Source organism: Dermacentor silvarum, chromosome 2 (genome assembly GCF_013339745.2).
Source record: "Dermacentor silvarum isolate Dsil-2018 chromosome 2, BIME_Dsil_1.4, whole genome shotgun sequence".
In the NCBI taxonomy this organism is placed as follows: domain Eukaryota; kingdom Metazoa; phylum Arthropoda; class Arachnida; order Ixodida; family Ixodidae; genus Dermacentor; species Dermacentor silvarum.
The window spans coordinates 65,592,936-65,608,182 of record NC_051155.1 but is presented as its reverse complement, the minus strand read 5'-3'; the positions used below and the strand labels follow the sequence as shown (position 1 = coordinate 65,608,182).

The window sequence follows — 15,247 nt, the reverse complement described above, 5'->3', positions numbered from 1 at the left end:
CACGGCTAGAATTTGTAAATTGCAATATGGGCCATAAGGTAATTAGTTTAAACATATTTAGTGAATTTTTGTTATTTGTGGATTATGCATTTCAATTTTTTGTGCAAGTAATGTTCGCCTCTTCGAGTAGACCAGCTCATTAACTAGAATTGGGCTATCTGCCACAGGCAACCTTTAATAAATTTTGAAAGTGTTCGCTGAAACACCTTGTATGTGTGTGTGTGTGTTGCTCCCATGACAAGGAAATCGCGGCTCATGACGATCACGTGATGGCAGTACAAATGAGGGAATGTAAATATTGACATCGCAATATATGCACAAAGGCTCTCCGCTCAAAACACGCCGATCCACTTAAATGGCGGCCTCGGATGCTACTCACGTTAACGCGGAGATAGCGCGTGAATGTCTTGGCGGGCACGCACGTGTTTACGAGTTCGGGATCTCCCGAAGAGTCGACGCCTAACCGGGAGAACCGGTGCCTGTGAGACGTCCAATTACACAGGCTGGGCACGCGGTTGCGCGAAGGCCGCAGGAGCCAAGGCCGCCTCTGCTACTCGTTTTGTTTCATTCGCTCCCTTCTCCGAGGCGGCGAGAAAGTGAACGGTGGGCCCTCCTCTCCAGTGCTATGTCTTTATAAACACACGCCTCCTGCAACCGCTACAAGTGAGGGAAGCGTCGTGTAAGCCTAAATAGCCGCCAGAGTGTAAACCCCGCGCAGTGAATGTGTGGTGTCTCCTCGGGTTTCTCGACGTACTCTGATTGAACGTGAGTAAGCGCCACCTGAATTACCGCAAGGAAACGGTGCGATGGCAATCGCTGAAGTGATGCTCTCCGTAATGCGTTTAAATTACAACTGTCCGTACTTTTGTTTGTGCCGCATACGGTATCCTGCAGAGTGCTGCCTATCTTATAACCCCCCTTTGCGAGGCCCTAGAGCACAAGAGCGTCAGCGATCTCGGAAGGTGCCGATTTGGCCTTCGTCACTTTGGCGATGGTGCAAGAAGATATCTATCTATCTATCTATCTATCTATCTATCTATCTATCTATCTATCTATCTATCTATCTATCTATCTATCTATCTATCTATCTATCTATCTATCTATCTATCTATCTATCTATCTATCTATCTATCTATCTATCTATCTATCTATCTATCTATCTATCACCTTGTCTGGCTGTCGTACGCACCGCGTGCTACAAGCTCCCGTCACCTTAAAATCTGTTCGACGCCGCCGGAAAACAACGCCGCTTTACCAGCATTACATTTTTGCTTTCGTCTAACGACCTAACCGCAATGCTAGCTTTGTGGATCTTCGTCTTTATGAACGGCCACCACTATGAGAAATACCGCTGAAGCGATCATATCTAAAATAGAAAGACCCAATCCTCTTTCAAAGCTAAACGTAACTTGAGACACAGTCCTTTATTTGTATTCGAGCTAGGCAAGTAAAAAGTGAAAAAAATACGAGTAACTACCCTTTGTTGTTGTTGGTCTCCTAATTTTCTGCCACTTTTCGCGGCAAGATCAAAATGAGGAAAAGCTAGGAATAAGCCATCGTCATGACTGTAAATCTCGCTACGTAATCATGATGATCCTCATATGACAAGTTCTAGGCAATCTATATTGTGCTCACTTCTGTCTATTCGAGTAATGTATACCAGAGTTTGATATTACACTCGCTTAGCTGAAGTACCGACCGGTCCATGGGCGAAGAGCAACCCTTCTGTGTCGGGATTGTTGGGAAGTGCGGGTATATTTCTGGCAAATCACACTCCCTTTGTATAATAACACTACAGCAACAACAACTACTACTACTACTAATGACTATATAAACCCAACAGATAATGAAGCTAATGATAACAAATTTTGTATCTTTTATATTTTGTAATTTTATATTTCGCTGTTTTTCAGAATGTCTATTAATGCGGTGACGTACGATATTGCGGAGAGTAGTAACGAGTTATGATAAAGAATCATTATCCGATAGACAAATAGTAAATAATAGTGTCTCTTACTCGCTATCATGGATAACCATTTATCAATCAATCTGTTTATTTTCGTCTTTCGTGTACACGATACAACAAAAAATAGGTGGCAAAAGAAAAGCTGCTTTGTCGCAGCTTGACTGAGATCTTGCCACCCATGCATTTATCTACGAAAGACAGGTATATTACCCTAAATTTAGTTGAGCCAGTAGCAATAAACTCATGCAAACTTATAAATTGTGTTATAATGCGTTCTAACGCTGAAATACTATTGTATTCTGATTGATTGTCATTATACGCGGTTTCCGCGGCGATTCCTTTGGTATAAACAGGGGGAAAAAAGCTTCCCTATGCATATAGCTCAATTGTTATGTACTAGATTTATTATTATTAGGTAGTTACGTACTATTGATCAAAGTTAGGTTCTGTGACATAAGTTCAAATATTCGAATATTCCCGTGGAAAAATGCAGCGTTCGTACGCGTGAAGTGGAATATCGATGCATTTCGACGCATACTCCGAGCAAATATTTTTCGAAGCTGATGATGGCACAGAATGTCTTCTAAAGTTGCACCACTTCGTTCATTCTTGGATGCAGTTAGAATGTTGAAAGATGTGCCCCTAGAACGAACAAATCTAAATTTAGTTAGCGGAACTTCTACACCCTGCGCTTTATCCTGTCCGTTTCTCCAAGTAAGTCAGATGACGTTCCGAAGTGGCGCTACCCGTGAAATGTTTTTTTTTTAACATTTCTGTTTACACTCTAAAAATTCACCGGGGATGTCACTTCCAGAACGCGTACGTAAACTCATCGAGCTGCGAAAGAAAAGCGTTTTTGAAGCGCCTTCAAACTTGCACAGATGTTGGTGTTCACAGCAGATACTTGTCCCGCAAATTATGAATATGACCATTCTCAACATGGCATCCAGCGAACCTCCCTTCTTCTCTAAGGACCAGTGAGGTCACGTGCTGACACAGAGTAGATACACCTGCGAATGCACCCGGGCTTTGTTTTATTTCTTTCCCTGCGTCGCGAAACTACTTGAGGCTGTGGAACAGACCTTCCAAATTCTGCACGCAATTCTCCACGGGACTGAGTTGCTTCCAGTAGCGCACCCAGGATCTCTGCCAGGGGGGGGGGCTGACAGTTTGCCAATACCATCTACACAGCACTAATTCCAATGTCTTCACGGGAAATTGTCAAAAAATGTGCTTTTTGCGAGTGTGCAGACGTTTGCGCGTCTTGCATCTTAGTTGCAGTACTCAAATTCGCAAGGAAAGAAAAGGGGATAAACAAAAGGGGGGGTTATGTCGGCCTCAGGGGGGGGGGGGGGGGTTACAACTCCGCCACAGGTCTGTCACTCCACTCGTTGCCGGGAAGGCACTAGTAAGCGTAAATTTCTTTTATTCTTTTTTTTCAGCTCGTGATTCGCGTAAAATAAAGGGCTACCTCAGATGTATTATAAGGGCTTCTGTTTTTCAGAGATAAATGTGGTGCACTGATGGTGGTGCCCTGGCCCACGTACGTCTAGTAATCTGTTCGCATACATCTCAAGTACCAAGGTTCACACCGCCAGTTCGCCCCGCGTTCTGTTTTTTACGAATTTCCCCTGCCAATAGAAGATGGTAGGCTCAATTTTATCGCTATTAATCAACGCTCTTTTCACTTCCACCGGCATCCCACAAAATGTTCTCGGCCGTTCTCGGTCCCTTTAAAGCAAAGCCTTTCCTCTCGGGCGAGAATTAACTAGTTATTAGCTTGGTATCGGGATATCCGTGTAACCGCACGGTGCCTTGTATCGTCGCGCTCAAAATAACGGAAAGAAAAATACAGGCCGAAAGCATTCGCGAAATAATCTGGGTTCAAACAAACAATTCGGCGTCTCTAAAGGCGCTAAAACGCTTTGCATTCGGGGTTTAAAAAGGAAAGGTTGCTTTAGAAGTATAATTTCCGAGTTTGCAAAATGATTTTAACTGGAACCGTTAAGGGTAGCGTCAGAAAAATAGGAATTCACTGCTTTGGCAGTTGAAGTTTGGCCTTCAAGATATGCAACGACGGTCAATCACCCAAGCAACAACCTTTATCGTTGTACTTTCCCGCGTCGCCCCCCCCCTCCCCCCCCAAAAAAGAATGCAGATTTTTAATAGTGCGACGCTTTACTAACTGTTTTTAAAACGTTTTTTTACTATGTCTGCAAATTCTTTCTGTATTTATTTACACTACACCTATACGAACACCATAGCCGCTACAAATGAACAATGCGCTTTCTCACGTCCCTTCGGCCCTGATCCACGATCACGTGACTGCCAGGTGAGTCACACGCAGGATATGAAAGGCGCATCAGAGATGAAATTGGATCCTTCTCGAAATTGAGGAATGCATGGTTTATAGAAGTGGGCGAATATAAATTTTTTCTATACTTACAATACTTACAATTTGAGTAGGGACAGTAACTATCGAACATCGAATAGTTATCGAATAGAACATCGAATAGTCAGCTGTTAGATTCAAACGATCATTGTTACACAATGATCCCTCCCTGTCAATAAAACATCAGCACGAAGAGCCTCTTAACATATTTAGAGCTTGGTTGTAACCATGCTTTCAGAGATTGAATAGCTGCAGTGATAAAGATGAGTAGTTGTGGAAAGAAAGCTGTTTAAGCACTGTTGAAGACATTCTAAAGTGGCCAACTGAAAAAAAAAAGAAGTCATGACTGGTCGTAGCTTAAAAGAAGCAAAAAAAAAAATTCTCCTACGTGAGTAGACTTTCAAAACCACTGTAAAAGAGGCTAGGAACAAAAATCATTGTTGTCATTTATTGCTTCCGCAGTGAAGCCCAAAAGGAGGCTTACATTACCCGTTTTGTATCGGCTTTGCTAGGACAACGTTTGTCGTTTTTACACTTGCCACTTCGGTGAGTAGACAAATACCAATAGCAAGACTTTAACAGTATGTTTCGTGAAATATTTGGTTAGCTTCAAGCGTTTGACAAAACCGAATATCTCATTGTCAAATACGTGTAGTTTGTGTGTAATATTCTATTTTTATTTGAAGCTCCGAGTATTCGTCAAGCCCCCCCCCCCCCCTCCCCCTTATATGTTATTTTATTTTTAGGCTCCAACCTTGCCTTCCACTTGTAAACGACACATTTCCTGTGGAAATGGTGGTCGCATTATAATAATATTATTATTGCAATGTATTTGGCACATAATTCCATTGCTATGATGGAACATTTTCCCGACTCACCGGATTTAGTCCCTGTGGCTTTTTTGTCCCCCGAATGCAAACTAATGCATGTTAAGGGGCCAACGTTGCCGGAGGCAGCACGTCGAGAATTTGAAGACAGATTGAAAAGGACACGACATCGCTGTTGAAGCGTTTAACAGAAAAGGACTTCCAAAGGTGCTTCCAGAAATGGAAGAAGAGGTGGCAACTGTGTAGTGCGTCTAATTCAGGCTATTTGGATGGTAACCTGATTGACGCGTCATAATGTTTGTGAAATTAAAATGTTTAATGTAATGCGTGAAGTTGTGAATTTATAATTGTTTACTTAATCGTTAACAATTTTATTAAACTGCCATGATCATATACGGCATGATGCAATCATTTTAAATCACATTTTCTAGATTACTTCTTTTCGTCAACACAATACAATAATGTGTTATCACATGCAACATTATGCATGCTATATAACATTGTAACGCGCTCTTTTCAAATCACTTTACTTTCAATCCGCCTTTTTCACGGCGCGACGGCGCATGCGCCCTGCCCTAGCGGATTAGTCGCAGAACGTTTTGGAAGGGACGCGCGCGCGGTCGCGCGGCCCTGTCTCGAGGAAAGATCCCCACGGGGGGGGGGGGGGGGGGGGGGAGAAAAGGTGCTCGCTCGGACGCGCGCTACAGCAAACACTCGTGCCGTGTACCGCGTTGAAACTCCACTGGCACCGCGACGTCAAAGCGGTGCCGAAAACGTTCGCAGCTTAACTGCAATTCCAATTTAAAACAGAAAGAGACCATTGTGTCGTCCGGACTACTCCGGATGCACCCTGAGCCACGTAGTTGCCGCCATTCATTGATGGCTGGCAAATTTAACTGAAAACCCCTGCGGTACACTTGGGCGACTCTTAAATAGATCACGTTGCTGGCGAAGTGTTCTTGCAGCTTGGGCCCTCACTTGCTGGTGGCGGCAGCGCGCGCCTGAGTTCCCGTACTCGTTTAAGGCGCGGTAATACTGGGTCGATACGAGACCGACAAGACGCTCACGCCAACGATTGGTCTGGGTCGCTGAGACCATCTAATCATACCAGGCCGACAACGACGCAGCCGACGAGTGCGAGTTGTACTGTGACGGGCTTTCTTGTCGACGGCACCGACAAAATCAGCGTGCCGACCATCGCTCGACCGAACCCCGTGCGACCGGCCGTCGAACCGACAACGAGATATATCCCCAGCGCCTTCGCTTGCATATATGATCGTATAATATACACAAATGTATATATAATTATATTATACGTGCTCCAAATGAGTCAAAGATGCCTAGGGAGTTGTAATGCATACATACGCTTCAACCCTCTGATACCGAGAACATGAAGTGTGAGCTAATGTTTATCGCGAAAGTCAGGCCTGGCGCCGTCGAGTTCTTGCTCCTGCTACCGGCGCACCTGAACTGAAATGTGAGCAGTTAGGGCGAAGGAAACTGAATTTATTGTTTGTATCTGGCCTTAGTGATTTGAAATCGACGACTCCTCACTTCAAACGGCGCGTACACAGTAAGCGGCAAGCGGCGACACAGCGCTAACTGTGCCAACACCAGTACGTCACTGTACCCGTAGGCTGCCGGTCGCTTTCGCTACGTAAATGGGTGGGTTTGTACGCGTTGTTATGCTGACATATTTATCAATTCCAGTAATGTACTGTTTACCTGTGTCTCAAACGGGTAACAAGAGACGGTGCATTCGGTAAAGGGGCATAAACAACGGTCTCGTCCAGCAGCGATGGCATCCGCGTTTTCGCGAGAAAACAACACGACCTATAAATGAGCGCTTATGCGAGCACAGATTTCTCTAATAATGCTTTATAATAAAGCATGCGCAAAGCTGTAAGTATTATGAAGTTAAATAAAAGCGAGAATCAGTAATAAATGAACAGCTCGTAGTATATGTATCTGGATCACAGTTTATGATGTTTAAGCAGTTCGGCCGCTCATATTGACTCGTCTAAGGGTGGAACACTGCGCACATGCGCAGATATGTAGGTTTTGCTACGTTTTAACATTATTTCATATCAGCGATGTACCTTAGCACCAATATTTGACGCTAACAACGATCTCTGGCTGTAGATGTCGATGTAAACAAGCGCACCGCTTTGATAAATTTGACGTGGAAGGCATCGCATGAAGACTTCTTTAACATGCGAAATTTCCAAAGAAGGTGTAAAAAGAATACAAAAAGCGAGCTTGAAGTGCAGACATCAGCGACAATACAACCCAAGGCAACCGGGTCGGCAGACGGAACTCAGTGTGCCTCTATCGGCCGCACTGTTTGCACAACAGTCCACTCAGGCCTGCTCACCCAGTAGTCGGTGAGTGCTACATTGCGTCCAGGAATGACATCGTGCCCCAGAGAAGCCATTAATAATTATTCGCGATCCACGAAACGCACAACCGACGCGCACTCAACATGGGCGCAGGTGCAAAAATCAACCGGCGAAATCCCCGGCAACCCTTCCAAAACGTTTCCAGTAGCGTGCGGCAGAGGGCAGCACAGGAACATGAAAAAGGCGGATTCTCGTCATTCAGCGTATTGTTCTTGTTTCTTTTGCGTGCATGTTTGTCTTTAGTTCTGTACGCTACGAGTGACGTTCCCTTGCCTTCAAAAATCTACTGTGTCAGCGTCGCAGGAATGACGCTTCCCAATATTTATTTTTTCTAATTCGTTTGAAAGAAAGTAGCATCACAGAAGGGAAATATTGGAATCACGGGGAACGCTGCTCTTCTGTGCTTTTTGCATGCCACTGCTATATTGCTCTTTTTCCAGTTGACAAACACTGTGATAAGAGTAGCGAATCGCCAGAAAAAGTTTAATTTGCGTTCTTTGATTCACATGCCATAACAGACCAGGCCGTTGGCTCTCACCGCTCTATCTGCGCACGATAAGATCACCTCCACTGTGCAGCTGGTTAAGCGTGATGGAAGGGACAAAAATGAGAGATTACTGGCTAACGACGGCCACGCAAGAAATATAGTTGTCTATTCTGCGAGTTATGCGCAAGGTGACTTTTATTTTACAATAATTGATAACTACGTTTCAAAAGCGAAGGAACACACCACAGCTCCCTGCTGAACTCACTTTAGGTAGTTCAGCGTCACCTACACCTCCACAATAACGCCTTTCTTTCACGGATATCACGCAGGTCCAGCTAATTAACTAAATGTTCATTTTGACAATGCACGCAGTTTCTACTATGCTATGTGCAAGTTCTACAACACACTGTATGTGTGAAACAATGATAACCAGTCTACTAGTTGAACTGGATGTGTAATAATTGCCTACTTTATGCGACATCATTTATTATTACCAGTACCTTTTCCTTTTTTATACGTAGCTGTTCTCACGAAGCAGTTCTTTTACCACATGAGCGGGCAAGAACAGCTATCTGCCAGTATTCAAGCGCAGCGGTTAGTTAATGCAGGCGACCAAGAACGAGCAGCTCTGGCGAATAGAAAGCGTTGTGAATTGATACCTTGTTTTTGTATTGTGAAACCAAACACTCCTCCCGCGAAGAGTCACGGTTTCCAGCGAATAAGGTTGAAGTAAGAGGTAAGAGGAAACCCTGAGTCACCACACATTGCACAAATGCAGGGCACAGGAATGCAGGCCCGTTACCTCATCTGCGCCGTCCTGCTGGCTGTTCTGGTCATTTGTGCCGCCGAAGAGCACGGTGAGTGGGTTTATACTTTACTACCATGGCAGCAACATTGCGTAATATAAAGTACTTTTGCTAGCAGGGTTCCGCGACTATGTTTGGGCATTTCAAATAGACAAGCAGAGTGCGCGGGTCACGCCTTGACGATCTTTAATGCCAAGTATTCCAGATCGGCAATACATCGTTCCTTTCGGCGCACTATTAGCAAACATCATATATGAGCAGGAACGCCCTCTTATTACTGTACACTAACGTTTGCATGTATAGGTGTACATGACTCGTCCGGCTGAGCGGGTGGCACATTTGGGCACAAATTTCGTAGAGCAACAGAACTTTGCAGTGCATACCAATTGAAGTTGAGTTTGTAAACATTACACGTTTATTTACACGTTTATTTGCAACGCACATTCCACCCGTTTAGTGATTGATGGCGGCATCGTTGACTTGCGCCCAAGCTTACATTTAGCGCTTACATTTAGCATGTAAGGGTCGCACATTTTTTTTTACAATTTTGACGAGGTGCGGCCCTTCCACTGTACCGAGCCTTTTGGTCAAAATTAGGCCGGCTGTGCACATCGGCTGTGCATATCTTGTGCACATCCTGGCTGTTATCATACAGCAACAGCATGAGGAAGTACGCAGCGAGCCAAAATTCGCCGAGGCGCGCGCGGCGTCGGAGCAGCGAACGCAATTGCTTCTCCCGTGGAATGTTTGTTACCAAAATTTTGGGCTGCCAAGTTGGAGGTGCTGGCTTGACACAGGTGCGGCCCTTACACAAGTCTATACTGTACTGGCGCCACCTCAGACGATGCGCATGTGGGCTTCATTTTAGGCAAATCAAGGAAGTGATGCTCGCAAATCTGGTAGTAAAGTGACCCTTAAATTCCAGCGCCACCCAAAATTTCGGTGGAAAACTCTAGCTGGAAAAATTACCGGACACGTGACAATCCTGTTTATTCAAGCATCAACACTCCCTAAATTGTACCACTCACCTCCGTAATGCGTTCGTTGCTTCAGGGTATTGGTAAATAATATCATATAAGATACATACCGCCAAAACAGCTTAATGCTCACTCAAAAGGCTGCGCGTCTGTCTTTTCAAAAAATCAGCCTGGCCCGCCAGCGGGATGTTACCACGGGTGTGGCGCTTCCCTGTGATACGGAACAGCCATGCTTCAGTGGCTAGACGGGTAGGTGTGCCGACCGGCGCGTCTGGAGCGTAGTTCACCGCTTCTCCTCATCATGGCGCAGAAATGGCGCTGCGGTCAGTATAACGGTTCCGTCGCGCGCGTCGTCTGCTACAGGTGGCAGACGGGGCGCAAAAAATAAAGCCCGTATTGGAATAGTTGTATGTCGTCTGTTCGTGTCAGCTTGAAAGGTGAAGAGCTCCGGGTCGAAAACGAAGAACTCCTTGGGATTGCGATCGCAACAGGTGATTAAGACAGAAAGCTGATCTGAGAATGCGGAGTGATCCCAGGAACTAGATGTTAATGAAGCATATGCAAATGGTGACGACAACTTTCAGTTTTCCACACCTACGCTTGCTGAGACCGTCAGCTGGTGTGTTCTGCCTCACGGCCGCTGCGCACGGGATTCACTGGAAGGTACAACGGCTGCCGCGTTTTCCGTTTGCGTGAAAAACGGAAACAGCATCACGCTCACTAAGGTGATCCTCCTGGAAGCGTGTAAGCATATTGTTTCGTGTAGCTGATGCCCAATGCTATTTACAATTTATTTACACGGAAGCCAACGGAGGCCAAGATGGCGACGCTATATCAAGCGGGAACACGTCGTCTTCCTCCTCTTCAGCGCAGCCACACTGTGGCGGCTCTTTCGTATCATCACCCCCGGCAGTAGAAGCACCGTACTGATGCTTACGCTACACACCCGCTGTGAAAGGGGTGCGGTATGGGTATAGTCTCGCTACGTGAACGATGTCACGTGCAGCTAATGACGACGCTGAGGGGTCGATGAGGATGATTTCGTATGTGAAATTGGTCACTTGGCCTACCACGCGGTATGGACCAGTGTAACGCGACAGAAGGTTTTCAGAAAGGCCCACACAGCGGATGGGCGACCTGAGAAGCCCCAGAGAACCAGGAGAAAAGTGCACGTCGCGATGGTGGCAATCATAGAGGCGTCTCTGATGCTCATGTGAGGCTTCTAGACGGGTGCGAGCGAGCTGCCGCGCGTGGTCGGTACGTGCGATCGCGTCGCAGGCGTATTCAATCGCTGAACGTGCGGGCGAGCGCAGCACGTGTTTAAGGGCACGGAGAAGGTATATACCACAGAGAAAGTATAATCTTGGAGACGTAAAGCCCAGCGAGCGAGTCGACCCGTGGAGTTACTGAGCAAGGATGGCCAGCAGAGAGCGTGGTGATTAGTGATGACACAGAATGGGCGTCAGTACAAGTACGGACGAAACTTCGCGACGGCCCACACAAGAACGAGTCACTCGTGCTCCGTGATTAAATAATTGCGCTCTGCGTGTGAAAGTCGGCTGGCATAGCCTATAACGCGATCATATCCGCGCTGGCGTTGTGCTAACACTGCTCCCATGTCATGACCGCTGGCATCAGTTTCAACTTCCGTTGAGGCAGACTGGTCAAGGTGAGTCAGGATTGGAGGCGTGGTAAGGAGAGTAGTGAGATGAGGAAACGATGTGGCATGAGCAGGACCCCAAGAAAACGGGACGTCTTTCTTCAAGAGGTCGGTAAGGGGATGTACAATGGTAGCGAAATCATTTACAAAGAGCCGGAAATAGGAGCACAGCCCTACGAAACTACGAACATTCTTTGTAGACTTCGCGACAGGAAAGTTCGTAACGGTGCGAATTTGGTCTGGATCCGGTCGCATGCCTCTGGCATCCACGAGATGTCCAAAGACGGTGAGTTGGCGGCGAGCGAAGTGACATTTCGAAGAGTTCAACTGGAGACCGGTCCGGCGGAACACGTCAAGAATGGCTGAAATACGATCGAGATGCGTGTCGAATGTGGGCGAGAAAAGGATGACGTCGTCCAGATAGCACAAACAGGTGGACCACTTGAACCCCTGACGCAGAGTCCATCATTCGTTCGGAGGTGGCCTGCACGTTATAGACACCGAAAAGGCATCACCTTGAACTGATAAAGACGGTCAGGGGTAACAAATGCAGTTTTCTCTCGGTCCATTTCGTCGACGGATATCTGCCAGTCGCCGCATCATAAGTCGATAGAAGAAAAATGGGTGGCACCGTACAGGCAGTCTAGAGCATCATAAATACGTGGCAAAGGGTACACGTCCTTTTTTGTGATTTTGTTAAGGTGGCGATAATCTACACAAAAACACCACGTTCCACCCCTTTTTGACAAGTACGACGGGAGAAGCCCACATACTAGACGAATGCTTGATAATATCCTTTTCAAGCATCTTTTGTACTTCCGGTTTGATAACTGCTCGTTTTGAGACAGAAACTGGATATGGACGTTGGTGAATAGGGATCGCATCGCCAGTATTTATGCGATGGGTCACGACCGACGTTTGACTTAAGGGTCGATTGTCAAAGTCAAAAATGTCACGATAGCCTTCAAGAACGCGACAGAGGGCTTCAGCTTGAGCAGGTATAAGGTGAGAGGAAACCATCGTCTCAATGTCGACGCCACTGCCGTGGGATGACGTCGCGGTATGGGCTAGAGATGCAGCAATCTTCGACTGTGAAGGGCTCGACCTGATGATCCTGCAGAGCGCTAATTACAGCCAATGAGAAACCCCTGTGGCAGGACTTGCGCGCTTAGCGCCAAATTAACAAGTGGAAGGCAGGTGCGGTTGCCAGTAAATGTCAGCACAGTGTGCCGAACGGTAACACCATGTGCTAGCATAACGGCCGGAAATGGTGCGACCATGTAATTGCCGTCTTCGTGAGTCTGGAACCATGACCCTGGAGTGGAGGTAGGAAAGATCGTTTGCAAGTATAATAGTTGGATCCCACCTGTGAATGTTGCTGGCATGTCCGTACAAGCGGAGCCAGTCGCCAACATCAGGACTGCCGACTCCAGTGAACACATCAGGATCCCGAGGGGGGAGGGGATGGTGACGTAGGTCGGGGCTGCAGGCGTAGAGGCTTGCGTAGATGAACTGCCGCCAGCGGGAGCCGAAGTGGCATTGTCGCTGTTGCGACCGCTGCGAAGCTCCATGGTGGGTACGGGGAACGTCTACTTCCACCACATAATGTTACGTGTAGCTGATGCCCAAGGCTATTTACAATTTATTTACACGGAAGCCAACGCAGGCCAAGATGGTGACGCTATATCAAGCGGGAACACGTCGTCTGTCCAAGGCTCTACATCTACATCTACGTCGTCTGCCTCCTCTTCAACGCAGCCACACAGTGGCGGCTGTTCCGTATCAAACACAGCAAGGCAATACGACTCGCTCCCATGCATAATCATGCGAAAGTGATCAATATTTTGTTGAATATTATTAGTTTATAAGTTCTCAATGTTCCTCGAGGCCAGAAGTAGAAAATTGAGGCAAAGTAATGTGCCGCACATGACCCGCGCGATGACAAAACTGCTACACTTGTAACTCCTATAACACCAATGGCAGAGTTACCTCTGGTGAATTTCAGGTTAAATTGGTGGGGATTTGTATATTAAATGTCCGCCTTAGCAATGCGTGAATCCCATGATACAGATCTTCCTAAACTCATTTTTCTTCAGATTAATCTCGCGTGCATTTCTAGACTATAAACTCACTCGCGTTTGCCCACGGATCCTCTCCAAGAAAACTGCGAAGCCAGTCATAACCTAGAAATCTGCTGAGCTGCTTCGGCAGATGTAGAGCATTGCAGGGGCCCGGGCCAAGCCGAAAGCCGGGCCCGTGGTTTCCGAAGCGTCTTTCAGTAGGTTTCAACGATCGCCTATAGAGCTGTAAATGCCGCCTATTCCACAATTTTCAACGTGTGTGCTCTTATTGCGCCTCTTATTACGCTTATGTCACACGTGGGCTGAAGTCGTTGTATGAATGCTAGAACAATGGGTTCCTTCGATTTCAGAATTGCCACATGTGTTCCTTAGTGACATTTAACTGAAGGTACTATTATGATATTGAAACTTCCCAAGTCCAACGCAACTGTGCGCCTTGACGAGCACAGCAATCCCATAACCAGTACAAGCATATATATACCTCCCCTGCATCATATTTTTAAATGGTCGTCCCCAAAGAACTAAGCGTGCCCTACATGTGCAAAAAGATCGAAATATTCAGTGTGCGAAGTCCTGCACGTAATCAATTTCGACTTTGTGACAAGTTCCTGAAAAAAACTGTAAATATTAGGATTTTAAGTTCACCAAAATGTTAATAATTATCGCACAATTCCTACCGTTGCAAGGAGCGAATGATGTCGCCGGACACAATGACGAATTTTTCTTCGGAAGAGGAAATTCATGTTCAGTATAATGAAACTTGAAATTGGAAACAACAGGTTCTTGCTTCTTTCTACCTAACGCAATCCACTGGATTAATGAAACCTCGTCCAATTTATGGATTTGCACGGAATATGCTGACATCCTATGACTGTCTCTCGAAGAAATAAAAATTTTCACTGAAACACCCGTTACAGCACTCATGACTTTGCCGCGCGTCTTTACAGGACCCATTGCCTACCCAGCTCTCTTTCGGGAGCGGCGGGCTTCACGCTGTGGGAAAAACCAGTCGTACCAAAGATGCGGGCCTCCATGCGAGAACATCTGCGGTCAACCAGAAGATCGAAAATGTAGAGTCGCGACATGCCATGCCAAGTGCGTCTGCCTTAGGGGTCATGTCCGTACTGCCGAGGGAGACTGCATCACCCATCAACAGTGCCGCAAGAAGAAAGGATGAGCACGCGCGGACGATTAAAACAGCCGTCTTGTTGAAGGACACCTAGTTACACAGCGCCAACATGAACTTCCTTAGATCTTCGTTGAAATAAAGTCATTGATTCATTGATTCATTGTTTATTCATTCATGCGCCGTACTTGATACCGGCAAGCTTGCCGCAACGGTACACCGGCCTCCGGAGCATTGAGAGTCGGCTGCTTGAGATGGGGCCAGAGTAGACTGCTATTTTGCCTACATGATAGCTACGCAACACCTAGAAACTCGCCCTCAGAAAACGAGGCTTCCCGCAATTTTTGCGCGTGCACTGCTCTGCAAGTTGTATTATTTTGTCAGAACCGGCATAACGGCATGTTGGGAAGCTGCTTGGGCTGTGCTTTTGCACAGGAATGCTTTTATGAAGAGATGAAAGATTTTGGCTAACCTCTAGGCAATAAATAAGTGTAATATTGCCGCTTGCTGTAGAAAATGAAATGTG

General features: G+C 46.4%; 1 protein-coding gene across 3 annotated transcripts in view; it reads left to right on the top strand.

Moving 5' to 3' along the window:
* Positions 1 to 627: 627 nt before the first annotated feature.
* The window catches only part of LOC119441548 (chymotrypsin-elastase inhibitor ixodidin-like), a 122,801-nt gene continuing 108,181 nt past the window's right edge, over positions 628 to 15,247 (top strand). The window contains exons 1-3 of one of the 3 annotated variants that reach the window (XR_007465511.1): positions 628 to 765; positions 8,850 to 8,928; positions 14,543 to 14,878. The gene's annotated coding sequence lies outside the window, so the exon portion shown is untranslated. Of the gene's footprint in view, positions 766 to 8,849; positions 8,929 to 14,542; positions 14,879 to 15,247 lie in introns of those variants that run through there. The other 2 variants (XR_007465512.1, XM_049661379.1) reach the window with 2 other exon arrangements.